Below are 12,566 nucleotides of genomic sequence, written 5' to 3' on the forward strand. Positions count from 1 at the left end.
TTATTTGGGCTCATAGTATGTGGGCACAGTCCGTTATGAAGGGAAAGAAAGGTGGTTGGAGCATGAAGCTGCTTATTCATGTCTGCGGTGACCAAGAAGTCGGGAAAGGGGGAGTCAGTGCCCAGCTAGTTCCTCCTTCCCCCTCTTCATTTTCTTCCAGCCTCAGATCCTGGGATGGTGCCATTCCTGTTCAGACCGGATCTTCCTCAATAGTTAATCCACTCTGGTATGTCCTCACACACACTAAGTTGTGCTTCAAATGCCCTAGGCATTTCCGCATTTCTTAATCTAATCAAGTTGAAATGATGATCAACCATGATTATACACACTATATATACACTATATATATATGTAGTGTATATATATATATGTAGTATATACATACATATAGTGTATATATGTGTTACACACATACACACTATGAGTATATACCTGAATGTGTGTATACATATGTATTATATATACATAAATAAATTCTGTTCTCTTCAGTGTCAGCCTAGCTAGAACTTATTTCAGCATCTGAATCCTACTGCTGTTCCTCCAAAGACTTCTAGAACTCTGCTTTTTAAATGGCTTTTAGACTCTGTAACACATTATTTTTCAGTATTGTCTGTACTGACGATCTTTATTCATGGAAGGTGGCTTTGAGTTTGGAAGACAGCCAACAGTCATTTGGTGCAAACCCCAGGTAAAATGTGGTTGATTAAGCTGAAGTAAAATCAATTTGGGTTTTCTTCTGTTTCTTTCCTCTCTCCCAGATAGACCTTTCTTGGATAATTGTTAGGAGACAGGAGAAATCAATGGGCAATGACAGTCCTTTTCTTTGCACAGAATCTCTAGCTTTTACCAAATACAGACTGTTTGACAGTGGGAGACACAGCCTATATGAACAATTCATCCTGTCAGACACATCATATTTGATTCTTTGACAATTACCAGATGCTTCCATGAACAGGGCAGTCAAGATTGTGTTTTCCAGCAGATAATTTTATCTTTGATTTTCAGATCATAATCAAGATAATAAGATAAAGTTTAAAATAGTTTCCTGGAAAACACTAATATCAGGGTTCTCCAGAGAAACAGAAGCAATTCATACCACACACACACACACACACACACTTACACATACTCTCCTCCTCTCCCCCTCTCTCCCTCTCACTCCCCCCCTCACACACAGACATACACACACAGGCACACAAACACACACACTCTTTCCCTCCTTCCCTCCCTCCCTCCCTCCCTCCCTCCCTCCCTCCCTCCCTCCCTCCCTCCATCCCTCTCTCCCTCCTCTGACCCTCCTCTCTCTCTCTCTCTCTCTCTCTCTCTCTCTCTCTCTCTCTCTCTCTCTCTCTCTCTCTCTCTCTCTCACACACACACACACACACACACATATGTAAACACAAGAGATCTGTTTATGAGGCACTATGCTATTACAGATGTTGGCAAACTGTAATCTGCAAAGCCAATGCTCTGTTTGGAGTCAAAGGCCAGCACGCTGGAGAATTGTCTGCAGGTCAGCCCTTTGTAAGCCCTACTTACACCTTCTTCTGATTACACAAACCTCAAGCCTCACCCACATCTCAAACTCATTCAAAACATTCTCAAAGTTGACAAATAAAGTAAGAGTTGAGAGTACACTTCTTATGAATTTGAAGTTCATATGCGTCTCTTTTAACCACACTTGACTTACAAATAGACAATAGCACAGTCATGACTCCACTCAGCTGGAAACATCTGTCTTGTGTACCATTGGAAAGGCACTGACCCTTTCCTTCAAGAGAAGACAGTCCCTGATCGATGTTCATCTCCTTGATAGCCTGTAATTTAAATAGTTAGAGAACACTTAGAGACAGTTCTCCTTTCATCCTGTTGTTGTGATAAAGTACTCTGAGCAAAAGCAGCTTAGGGGAGGAAAGGACTTACTTGGTTCATACTGTCAAGTCATGGTCCATCATTGAGGGGGGGTCAAGGCAGGAACTCAAGAGGAAAACATGGAGGAATTCTACTTGCTGGCTTTCTCAGGCTCATGCTTAGCTAGGTTTCTTTTATAAACCAGACCCACTTGCCTAGGGAATGGTGCTGTCCACAGTGGGCTGGGACTTCCTGAATCAATTAACCATGAAGGCACTCCATCATAGATATACCCCCAGACCAATCTGATCTAGGTAATTCTTCATCAAAACTCCTTTCTCAGTGACTCTAGGCTGACAGTTAAAGCTAACTAGGGCAAATACCATGATAGGAAGTCAATTCATCTTGCTATGTGACAAGGGAATCAGTACAGGAGGCACAGAGGTCCTTGTGCTCACAGATATGCACTAGGGAAACCAGGAATTTTAAACATGCAGAGTTGGCTCTTCAAAGGGAGAGATATATAGCCTGTTTTCTCCCCAGAAGGCTGGGAGCGGAGGTGGTTAATAGCCTGGTGACATTTGTGCTTTCTGTGTGGCCAAGAGATTCTCCCCATGACCTTTATCATGAGCTTGTTTTTCTTGGTCAATCTATAGAACCTATCTTTTTGTTTGTTTGTTTTTGTTTTTGTTTTTCAAGACAGGGTTTCTCTGCGTAGTTTTTGGTGCCTGTCCTGGATCTCGCTCTGCAGACCAAGCTGTCCTCAAACTCACAGAGATCTGCCTGGCTCTGCCTCTCAAGTGCTGAGATTAAAGGCATGCGCCACCACCACCACCCGGCTCTAGAACTCATCTTTATGAAAGATGTTACATGTACTTTATGAAGAATTTCGATGTTGTCATGTCTTAAGCTTTATTGTGCACACAGGACTGAGTTAATTATTATCAGAAAATTTTTCACATAATTGTGATGTGCTTAAAAATGCCTAAATTAAAGTCAAGGTCAGACTCCTGAAGTTTGAACTAACACCGGCTAACTGAGTCCTGTTGAACTGAACTTCCTTCTTGCCTGTTGCAGATGGACACTCTGATGGCCATGGTGTTGGCAGAGACTGCTGCAAATAAGAAAGGGGGAAAGCTCAAGACACTTGATATCATAGATACTCAAATATCTGTAACGAAGCAATGGAAAACACCCATGGGAATTACAGTCTGTCTCTGCGGCCAGGCTCAAGGCTGAAGCTGGTGGTCACAACCACTTTCGTCTTCTATGCATTAAAAGTTTTCTTTGAGCCGGGCGGTGGTGGCGCATGCCTTTAATCCCAGCACTCGGGAGGCAGAGGCAGGCGGATCTCTGTGGCCAGCCTGGGCTACCAAGCGAGTTCCAGGAAAGGCGCAAAGCTACACAGAGAAACCCTGTCTTGAAAAACCAAAAAAAAAAAAAAAAAAAAAAGTTTTCTTTGCCTTCAGCAGGAGCCTCAGCTGGTAGTGGATCTCCACCCAGAACACAACCTTGGCCTTGGTCTCTCAAGTGTCTAGACTGTGATAGGCCTGCCTGAGTTGAATTGTTGTAGATTGCCTGTGACCTTAATCACAGAGAGAATGCTAGCACTGAGAACCGGGGGGGGGGGGGGGGGCTTTCCTTACTCTGAAATATTCTTTAATAACCATCCAATTTACCTTTTGCAGTCAGGCTCAATTCTGACACAGCACAGGGCCTCAATTTCCCTCCTTTGCATGTTGATTCAGAGAAATGAGGATTCCAAAGGAGATGGGTGGAGTTTCATCTTCTAGTTCACTGCCATCACCACCTCGACGATCTTCTGATGGGAACTTCCACCCTGGGAAACTCAGAGCCAGTGGAGAACATGGCTATGGGTATAGCAAGCATGTATTTTGCTTGTGAGTCATTAAAGAGAATGGTGAGTGGAGATACTTACGTTTCCATTCTTGGATTCCTAGATCCATCAATCCTGGCTAGGGGAGAAATTATACCCACAGTGGATGCAGATACATAGCATATAGCACCCTGGAGAGCCCTGTTCCACTAGTACATAGCTGAGAGTGAACCTTCACTTGTGCTTCACTGTGTCATCAAGCCAGTTACTTTTGGATACAGGAGAGCATGTGCATGTTGGAAAGTCCACAAGGGACAGCCCACATGGCATTCATTTGCTCAAATGATTCTCAGCCAGAAGTAGTACTGGCTGGAATGGCATGATGGTGGCCAAGAATTCCGTAAGTCCACAGATGATGGCCTTGGAAGACTTAAGTGCATGCAGGAGCACAAAGCTTGTCTCCAAGGTGAGTGTCTACCACATTAAGAATGAAACATTGTTCTTCCAATGACAAATGTGCTCAAGTACACCCAACTTGCCAGCAAGTAGCCATTTGATCACCATGGGAGAATGATACCTATGGGGAGCTCAGTGTAGGTCCCCAGTGCCCCCACAGTGGGTTATAGCTAAAGCCTGATTGGCTTTGGGGGGTGTAGTTTATGTTGCTGAGCCTACACAAAATCTCCATCTTTGTACCATGGCCATCTTTTCCAGGAAAGGCTGCTGAGAATCGGACATTTATTGTAAGTCAGGCCTTCACAGGATGAGATTCTGGGCTTATTTTTTTTTTTAACAACCTCAGCTCTGTGACTTGAGGGGAACTTTCAGGATAGGCATCAAAGATTTCAAGTCCTTCATGCGGCACCTGACCTGGAAATTCATCCTCTTCTCCCTACACATTGTTCAGCAACAATGGAAGTAGCTAGATGATTCCATTGTACAGGATTTGTTAGCTGACAAAAACATCCAAAGGTATCATATGCATAGTCATTTTGTTAGTATTTACCAACTTAGGTCACCTAGGAAGAGAGAATCTCAACTGAGGAATCACCTCTATCAGATTAGCCTGTGGCATGTCTATGGGGACATTTTCTTGATTGATAATTAATGTAGGTGGAGCCAGCCCACTGTGATCAATATCATTCCTAGGCAGATAGGCCTGAGCTATGTAAGAAAGGTAGCGGAATGTAAGCTTGAAGGTAACCAGTCAATAGCTGCCTTCCATGGTTCCTGCTTCTGCTGCTGCTAGAGTTCCCTCCCCGACTTCCTCAGTGATGAGCTATGATTGGGATTTAAAATCTAGGTACTAAGGAAACACGTTCAATTCCAGAGTTAGTTTCTATCAGTGTTATATCACAACAGCAGTAAGTAAGTAGGACACACACACACACACACACACACACACACTCACACACAGTTAATTCTGTGTATATATACTACTAGCCCTAAAAACATATATTATTAGTTTTCTATATATCAATTACTAGTTTTATATGTGTAGAAATATAGATACTTACATACAAATATACATGCAGTAATAGGAAACATATATATACATATGAATATGATCTATCTTTACACTATGATGTATGCCTGGATGTGGAGATGGATATGTGCATACATGTATATTCAGTGTATATGTGTATCTGTATACATATATACACACATGAATACACATGTGCATAACACCTATATGTGTTGCAATTTCAATAAAAATTGTCCCAAAGGCTCAGTGAGTAGGGAGGTCATGAGGATGACAGTTTTGTCTGTGGATTCATTCACTAACAAGTTCATTGCCGGATGGATTTATAGGAGGCGAGTCATGGGAGCACAGTCATTGAGCTGTGCCTTTGAAGGTGCATCTTGCTTTGGTTTATTCCTATCTCTCTGCTTCCTGACCACTATGAAGTGAGTGGCTTCCTTTTCACTTGCTCCCATCACCATGGTGCTGCCTCACTACAGGTCCATCACAACAGAGCCAAGTAGACATGGAAAAAACACATGTCAAACTAAGCTTCCATCCTATGAGTTGTGTGGTGATATAGTGTTCCCCGATATATGGTGCACCCTAATAAACTTACCTGGGGACAGAGAACAGAACAGCCACTAGACATAGAGGCCAGAAAATGGTGGCACACACACCTTTAATCCTAGCAGTCCGAAGGCAGAGATTCATCCGGATCTCTGTAAGTTCAAAGTCACACTGGAAACAGCCAGGCATGGTGACACACGCCTTTAATCTCAGGAAGTGATGGCAGGAAGCAGAAAGGTACATAAGGTGTGAGGACCAGAAACTAGCCTGGTTAAGCTTTTAGGCTTTTGAGCAGCAGTTCAGCTGAGATCCATTCAGATGAGGACACAGAGGCTTCCAGTCTGAGGAAACGAGATCAGCTGAGGCATTGACGAGGTGTGGTTAGCTGTGGCCTGTTCTGTCTCTCTGATCTTTCAGCATTCACCCCAATACCTGGCTCCAGGTTTGTTTTTATTAATAAGACCTTTTAAGATTTGTGTTGCAGAGTTGATTGGTTAAGTGTTTTGGAACAATGACAAAAATATGGTTAACATTGTACGTGTCTGTTTGAACAATGAATGTCCCTGTAGTCTTTGGCGTTTAATGCTTAGTTGGTGGTTCTGTTTGGGGAGGCTTGGGAGGTGTGGCATTGCTGGAGGAAGTGTGCTTTGAGAGCTGAAAGGGTTGTATCACTTCAAGTTTGCTCTCTGTGTTCCCTGCTTGCTGTTCAAGATGTGAGCTCTCAGGGGTTGCTGTGCCTGCTTGCTGCCACGCTTCCCTGCAATCATGGCGATGGAATCCTGGAACCGTAACCCTCTGGAACCATAAACCCCAAATAGATCCTCCTTCTCTAAGTTGCTTGGTCACAGTGTTTTGTCACAGCAACATTAAAGTGACGTGTGTGTGTGTGTGTGTGTGTGTGTGTGTGTGTGTTTGATTGCATGCACATGTGTATTACATATAAATGAGAGTGGAGATCTAAAATCAGCAGGGCCAGTGCTGCAGGTTGAGTGTGAGCCTGTGAGGTTCAGACTTGAATCTTATTTTTCTTTTTGTTTGTTTGTTTTGTTTTTTAACTTTAAACAAAATTGTATTGTAAAGGTTGTCACACAATTGGATACTTCTCTACTTTGTACACACTCACTTTCACTCTCTACGGAAAGGCTGCGTTTGAACTTCTCACCTGGTGACACAGCTCTGCATTCCTGACTGAAACAGAAGGGTGGAAATGCCTCAGTTATTTAAGTTGAAAGCAGGATACTGGTGTGTGGCTCTTGCACCCAGTATCGGGAATGTACAAACGTCATTATTAAAAAGTACAAAATAAATTAGGTGTGGGCATGGACAATGACTCTTATATATTGTCAATGGGAATGAGTAACTGGTGGTTATAGTGATCGGCCAGTCTCCTCTTCAGTCATTTTCTTCAGGTGACTTCTGTGAAGTTATCGATGTGGAACCTGCCCTGAGCTTCCTCTCACAGTTCACTGATCAGAACCAAGAACTATTCTAGGAGTCAGAACATGGCACCTCCCATACCTTCTTCTGTTCCACCCATTGCACCCATTCCAGGGTCCTTCTCTTCCTTAGGAATTTCTGTCACTACAGCTTCTGTTGTGGTTAGCAAGGGGACCACCCCAGCAGCATCCAGCAAAGCAGTTCTTATGACCTTTGTTGGTCAGTAATTTCCCCTTCTGCCATGTTCACAAAGTCTCCAAGCACAGCATCATAACCAACTTCCAAGGAACTCTGGAGAATTTTCTCAGCTATCAAAGATCCTTCAACACCTGCATTCTTAGCAATAGTCATTGCAGGAATTTTGAGTGATCTTTTAATAATTTATGTACCTATTTTCTAATCTTCATTAGCAGGCTTTAATGACTCCAAGGCTGGGATTTGCTGAAGCAGAGCTCGGTGAATTGTCCTAGAAGAATGCCTTCTTCAGCAGCTGCTCTGGTATCACTGAGAACATCCTTAACTCTGTCTCTTTTCTCATTCACTTCAACATTACTTGTGCCTCCAAGCACAGCTAATCCGCCTGGTTTCTGCTGGTCACTCATTCAGCTTTTTCCTTTTCATATTCACTGGTTGTAATGTCTAACTGCACAGTGGTTTCTTGAATATGTTTTTCAGTTTGAGCTTTGTCACCTTTTCCTTTCAAAAGCATGGTGTCATCTTTGGTGACAATGACCTCTCTGACTTTTCTAAGTCATGAGCTTGAACATCTTAAAGATTTAGATTCAACCCCTCTTCTCCAAATACTGCACTACCAGTGGCAATAGCCATATCTTTAAGCTGATTCTTCCTATTGTCCCCAAACCTTGGAGCTTTGACTGCTATAACCCAAAGACCAACTTTTAGCCTGTTCAAAACCAGTGTGCTTAGAGCTTCTGCGTCAACAGCTTCAGTGACTATGACCAAGGGCTTCCAATGAACACTGACAATTTCAAGAGTAGATTCAATGGACTGACCACTAGAAATTTTCTTTTCACTTTACAGAACATAGGCATCTTGGGACTCACAGTTTTGACCTTTTGATGTGTTAATTAAACATGGGAAATAAATTATCTGCCAAAAGTCATGCCTTCAATAATTTCTAATCCACCATTCAGAGGTTTCCCATCCTTCACTGTGGTGATACCCTTTCTTCCAACCCTTTTCATTGCATTAGAAATGATGTTTTAATGTCTTTGTCTCCATTTGCAGAAATCGTAGCAACCTGAGCTGTTTCTTCAGGGGTTGTCACAAGTTTAGATTGTTTTTTAAGTTCAACAGTTACAGCATTCAGCCAACATCACACTTCTCTGGATTTCTACTGTATTAGCACCTTTGCTGATCTTCACAAAATCTTCCTAGGCAATAGAATGTGCCAGAACAGTAGCAGTGGTAGTGCCATCCTCAGCCTTTTCATTTGTGTTATTGACAAAAACTTGGACAAATTTAGCCCTCATATTTTTGTATTTATCCTTTGAATCAATTGACTTTGCAACAGTGACTCCATCTTTTGTTACTTTGGGACTTCCCCAATTCTGTTCAATAACCAGCTCTTCTCTATGTCCCCATTGTAACAGTTCTAGCATTGGCTAAAAGTTCTGCACATTTAAGCATTAAGGCTCTAGCATCCACAACCAAATTTTACATCATTAGCATGGGCCCAAATGAGATGTGGAGCCCCTGCACGGGACACTGGTCTCATCTGGGGAAGAACTGTGAGTAGTTGAAGCATTTCTGTGGGAGTGCTTGGGGCAAGGCAGGCTGTCGGAGGTGAGTGGGGGACAGATTTTAATCTTACTGGCAGGTCTCTTGTTCTATTCAGGTACTTACTGTTTTAAATGAGACCTACTCCTACCATGGGATCCAATCTATTTAATGCAGTCTCCCAACTAAAATATCATTTTCATCTAAAAAAAACTCATTAGAATACCAAATAACCAAAATAACTGGGCTCTCCATGGCCCTGATAAATTTGACAGATTGATATATGACATTAACAATCCAAACTCTCATATTCTCTCTCTCTCTCTCTCTCTCTCTCTCTCTCTCTCTCTCTCTCTCTCTCTCTCTCTCTCTCCATATTTCCTCATGGTCATCCACATGAAAAAACACAGTCTTGACAAATGTCACTCCCAAGGCATCCAGGAATATTTGAGATTCATGTGATCACCTAATGCTGATCTTTGTTTTACAGATGGCTATGAGTGGTTAGTTTTAAATGTCAAGCTGCCACAACTTAGAATCACCTGGGAAGAAAGTCTCAACTGAAGAATTTTCTAGATCAGGTTGTTCTGTGAGCATGTCATAGTGTGTATGTGTGGCTTAATTATTAATTGCTGCAGCCTGTTATGGGCAGTACCATTCCCTAGGCTCTGAACTGTTTAAGAGTGAAGAAAGAGAGCTGGGTGAACAAGTAAACAGCATGGCTGCATTCATATCTCTTTGCTCTTAATTCTGGGTGTGTTGTGACTAGCTGCTTGAGTTCCTGCCTTGACCTCCCCAAATTATTGGACTAAAACCTGGAATCATAAGTTAAAATGAAGACTTCCTTGTTTCAGTTACTTTTTCTTGCGGTATCTATCAAAGCACAGAAATGAAACCAAAAAAGCTGAAAAAGTGAAACTCAAGTCCTTCCATACTTCTGGAGGGGAACTGAGTTTAGGGAACAAGTTTCGCATCCCTGTGACAGTGTTGGCTTCCCACCACAGCATCCTTAAACATTCCTCAAGCCATTAACATCTACCTTTCTAGTGGGTTGCTTCCATACCTACCTCTATTACTTTGTAAAGATTCATAGGATACTTGAAACAATCAAGATTTTGACACATTACATCTAATGAGGCAGACACATGGCTACTTCAAGCTGTAACAGTTCATCATAGCATCTTTCCAAATGTCTTCCAACCTTTTCATACCAATCGAAAACATTCATTTGACATTTTCACTGATACACTTCTTTTAATATGCCAGCTGTCTACTTGGCAAATTCACTTAACTTTATGCAAATTTGATGTGAATTCCTTGTTCTGATGAGCAGTTACTCATTTGTACCCTCACATGAAGCAGTATGTTTTCCCCAATTAAAAACACAAAGTATTGTACCTACTGGAATCTTCCACTTGAAGCTAGAGAAGAAGTATAAAAAGTCAAAAGGTATTGACCAAAGTTTTACTTCAGTGAAACCCTGTCTATTTATCCCTGAGATTGTCAGCAAAGGTGGCTGGTCTCTAATTAGTTATGACTTTTCACATTTGTGCCGTAGTTTACGAGACACACCATGTGTGTCAACTCTCAACTCTTGACAATTTAGTGTGAAGTGAAAGTTAATGCCTAAGCTTTAAAATCAATGTTCTCATCAACAAAAGTCCACAGTTGGATGTTGTCATATTGCTCTGTTATGACCCTTCTTCTCTGCTTCTCAGAACACAAAAGAACTCTTATCTGCTGTTGCCACTACTGGAAAAAATTTAAAAATTCTAACCCAAATCTGTGTGTTCTCCTACTTGAAAGGTCTTGAGTAAATGATCATCCTAGATGTGGAGGAATGAAGAACACTCAACATTCCGAATTAAATGGTGTCAAGAGCATGGGCTTGACAACTCTCGAGTTGCTTGAGGGTGGCTGGAGCAGGGTAAGGTGGCATCTGAGAAAACAGAAGCTCTGAAAGGAGATGGTGCAGAGGGAGTCACATTCCTCACTGATGTGACATTCCAACATATGCACCCTGAGCCTAAGTTTCCCCAATGGGCATCTCAGCTGGGCATGGCCAAATCATCACCACCATCAGCGTCACCAATATTATCATCTTCATCATCAGCACCAATGTATTAATCTTCTTCACCATCATCTTCATCATTTTCATAATCGTCTTAGCAGCAGCATGACCATCATCTTCACCACACCATCATCTTCATCCTCCTCATTAGCTGCATCATCATCATCATCATCATCATCATCATCACTGCCATCAACAAAGTCCAATAGTCCTTTTCTACCATAGAATCTCCTCAGCAAATCATCTTTCCTCTCAGTTCACAGGGGCTTCATCCTCCCATGGATTTGATTAAGTTTTGAGAAGTCATCTTTAAATCCCCTCTTTCTCACATCCCATAAGATCATTAGCATATGATATTAGCTCCACTGTCCTACTTCTACTACAACCCAAACAACAGCCTCTGACCCTCAGGCTTTTCTTCTTCCCCTTCCTCCCTAACAACATTCTTGGTAATACTATTACATCCCAAGTTAGAAATTGGGTCTCCCACTAGAATTCTCTTATAGTTCCCATCACAGGGAGGATAAGTGTGAAAGACCTCAGAGGAGTTTAACAAATTTGTCCCTTGGGATCTCCTTGCCTGTGTTCTTTATGTTGAGTTTGCTTACCTGTCTCCACCTGGATCTCCAAGTTTCCCTTGGAAACCGTGAGTTTCTTGGAGCTTTTTTTTTTTTTTTTTTTAATACAGGGTCTTCTCTGTAACCCAAGTTACTCTCAACACCGCTATGCAGCTGGAGATGACCTTTGAACTTCTGATCCTCCTGACTCTACCATCTAAGTGCTGGGATTACAGGCATGCACCACCATGCCTGTTTATGTGTTACTGGGGACCAACCCATGGCTTTACGCACTTGCAGCAAGCATCTTTATCAGCTGAGCTACATTCCCAGCTGCCCCCTCCACCAGACACCTGGATGCCCCTCACCCCTCCAGGTCTTTGATCGGTGATGTCTCCTCCCCTTCAGCAATGTGTTTTCTAAGCATCCGATTCAAACCTCACCACCCAAGCCTTCTATTCTCTTCTCTGGTCCCTTGTCCCCAGCTGTCACGACCTGTAATCTGCTGTAAGTTTTGCATACTTTGTTTACCACTGAAATATAGAGTTCCCAACCGCAAGATTTTTGTCTCTCATGTTCACTGCTCTGTCATCTCTATCCCCTGTCCCTCTTGGCCCAAGATAAGTCCCTAATAAATATTTGCTGAGTTAAAGTGAACGAACAACTCTATCTCAAATTGTATCCTACACTCTAACCCCGGGGAAAGAGCCCCACCTCAGCCCATCTTTCCTGCAAGTCACTTCAGAGAATGCTTTGGCTTTGGAGTTCTTCACCTAGACCTGTGGTGTCCTGTAGGCTTTAGCATTAAATAAAAGTTCATCCATGAATGAAGACTGCTAGGCATCCTGAACATTTAAATGAAAAATTAATTAGAAAGAGACTCTCTTAGAAGCAATATCTTGACTTTGACTCCAGGCATGCACAGAAATGCTTCAACAACCAGCATCTTTTGGGCCCAGTGTTGAACACCCAGGCCTCTCCACTAAAGCTGCATCCACATGCCAAGGCAGTGAGTGATGCTGCCTTTGAGACCTGTGATGG

At 42.4% G+C, this 12,566-nt stretch overlaps 1 pseudogene; it reads right to left on the reverse strand.

Annotated features, from left to right (window-relative positions):
• Window positions 1–7,215: 7,215 nt before the first annotated feature.
• LOC131910592 (60 kDa heat shock protein, mitochondrial-like) lies at window positions 7,216–8,925 on the reverse strand (annotated as a pseudogene).
• Between the last annotated feature and the right edge of the window lie 3,641 nt (window positions 8,926–12,566).

The sequence above is a fragment of the Peromyscus eremicus genome, chromosome 5, assembly GCF_949786415.1.
Source record: "Peromyscus eremicus chromosome 5, PerEre_H2_v1, whole genome shotgun sequence".
NCBI classification, from domain to species: domain Eukaryota; kingdom Metazoa; phylum Chordata; class Mammalia; order Rodentia; family Cricetidae; genus Peromyscus; species Peromyscus eremicus.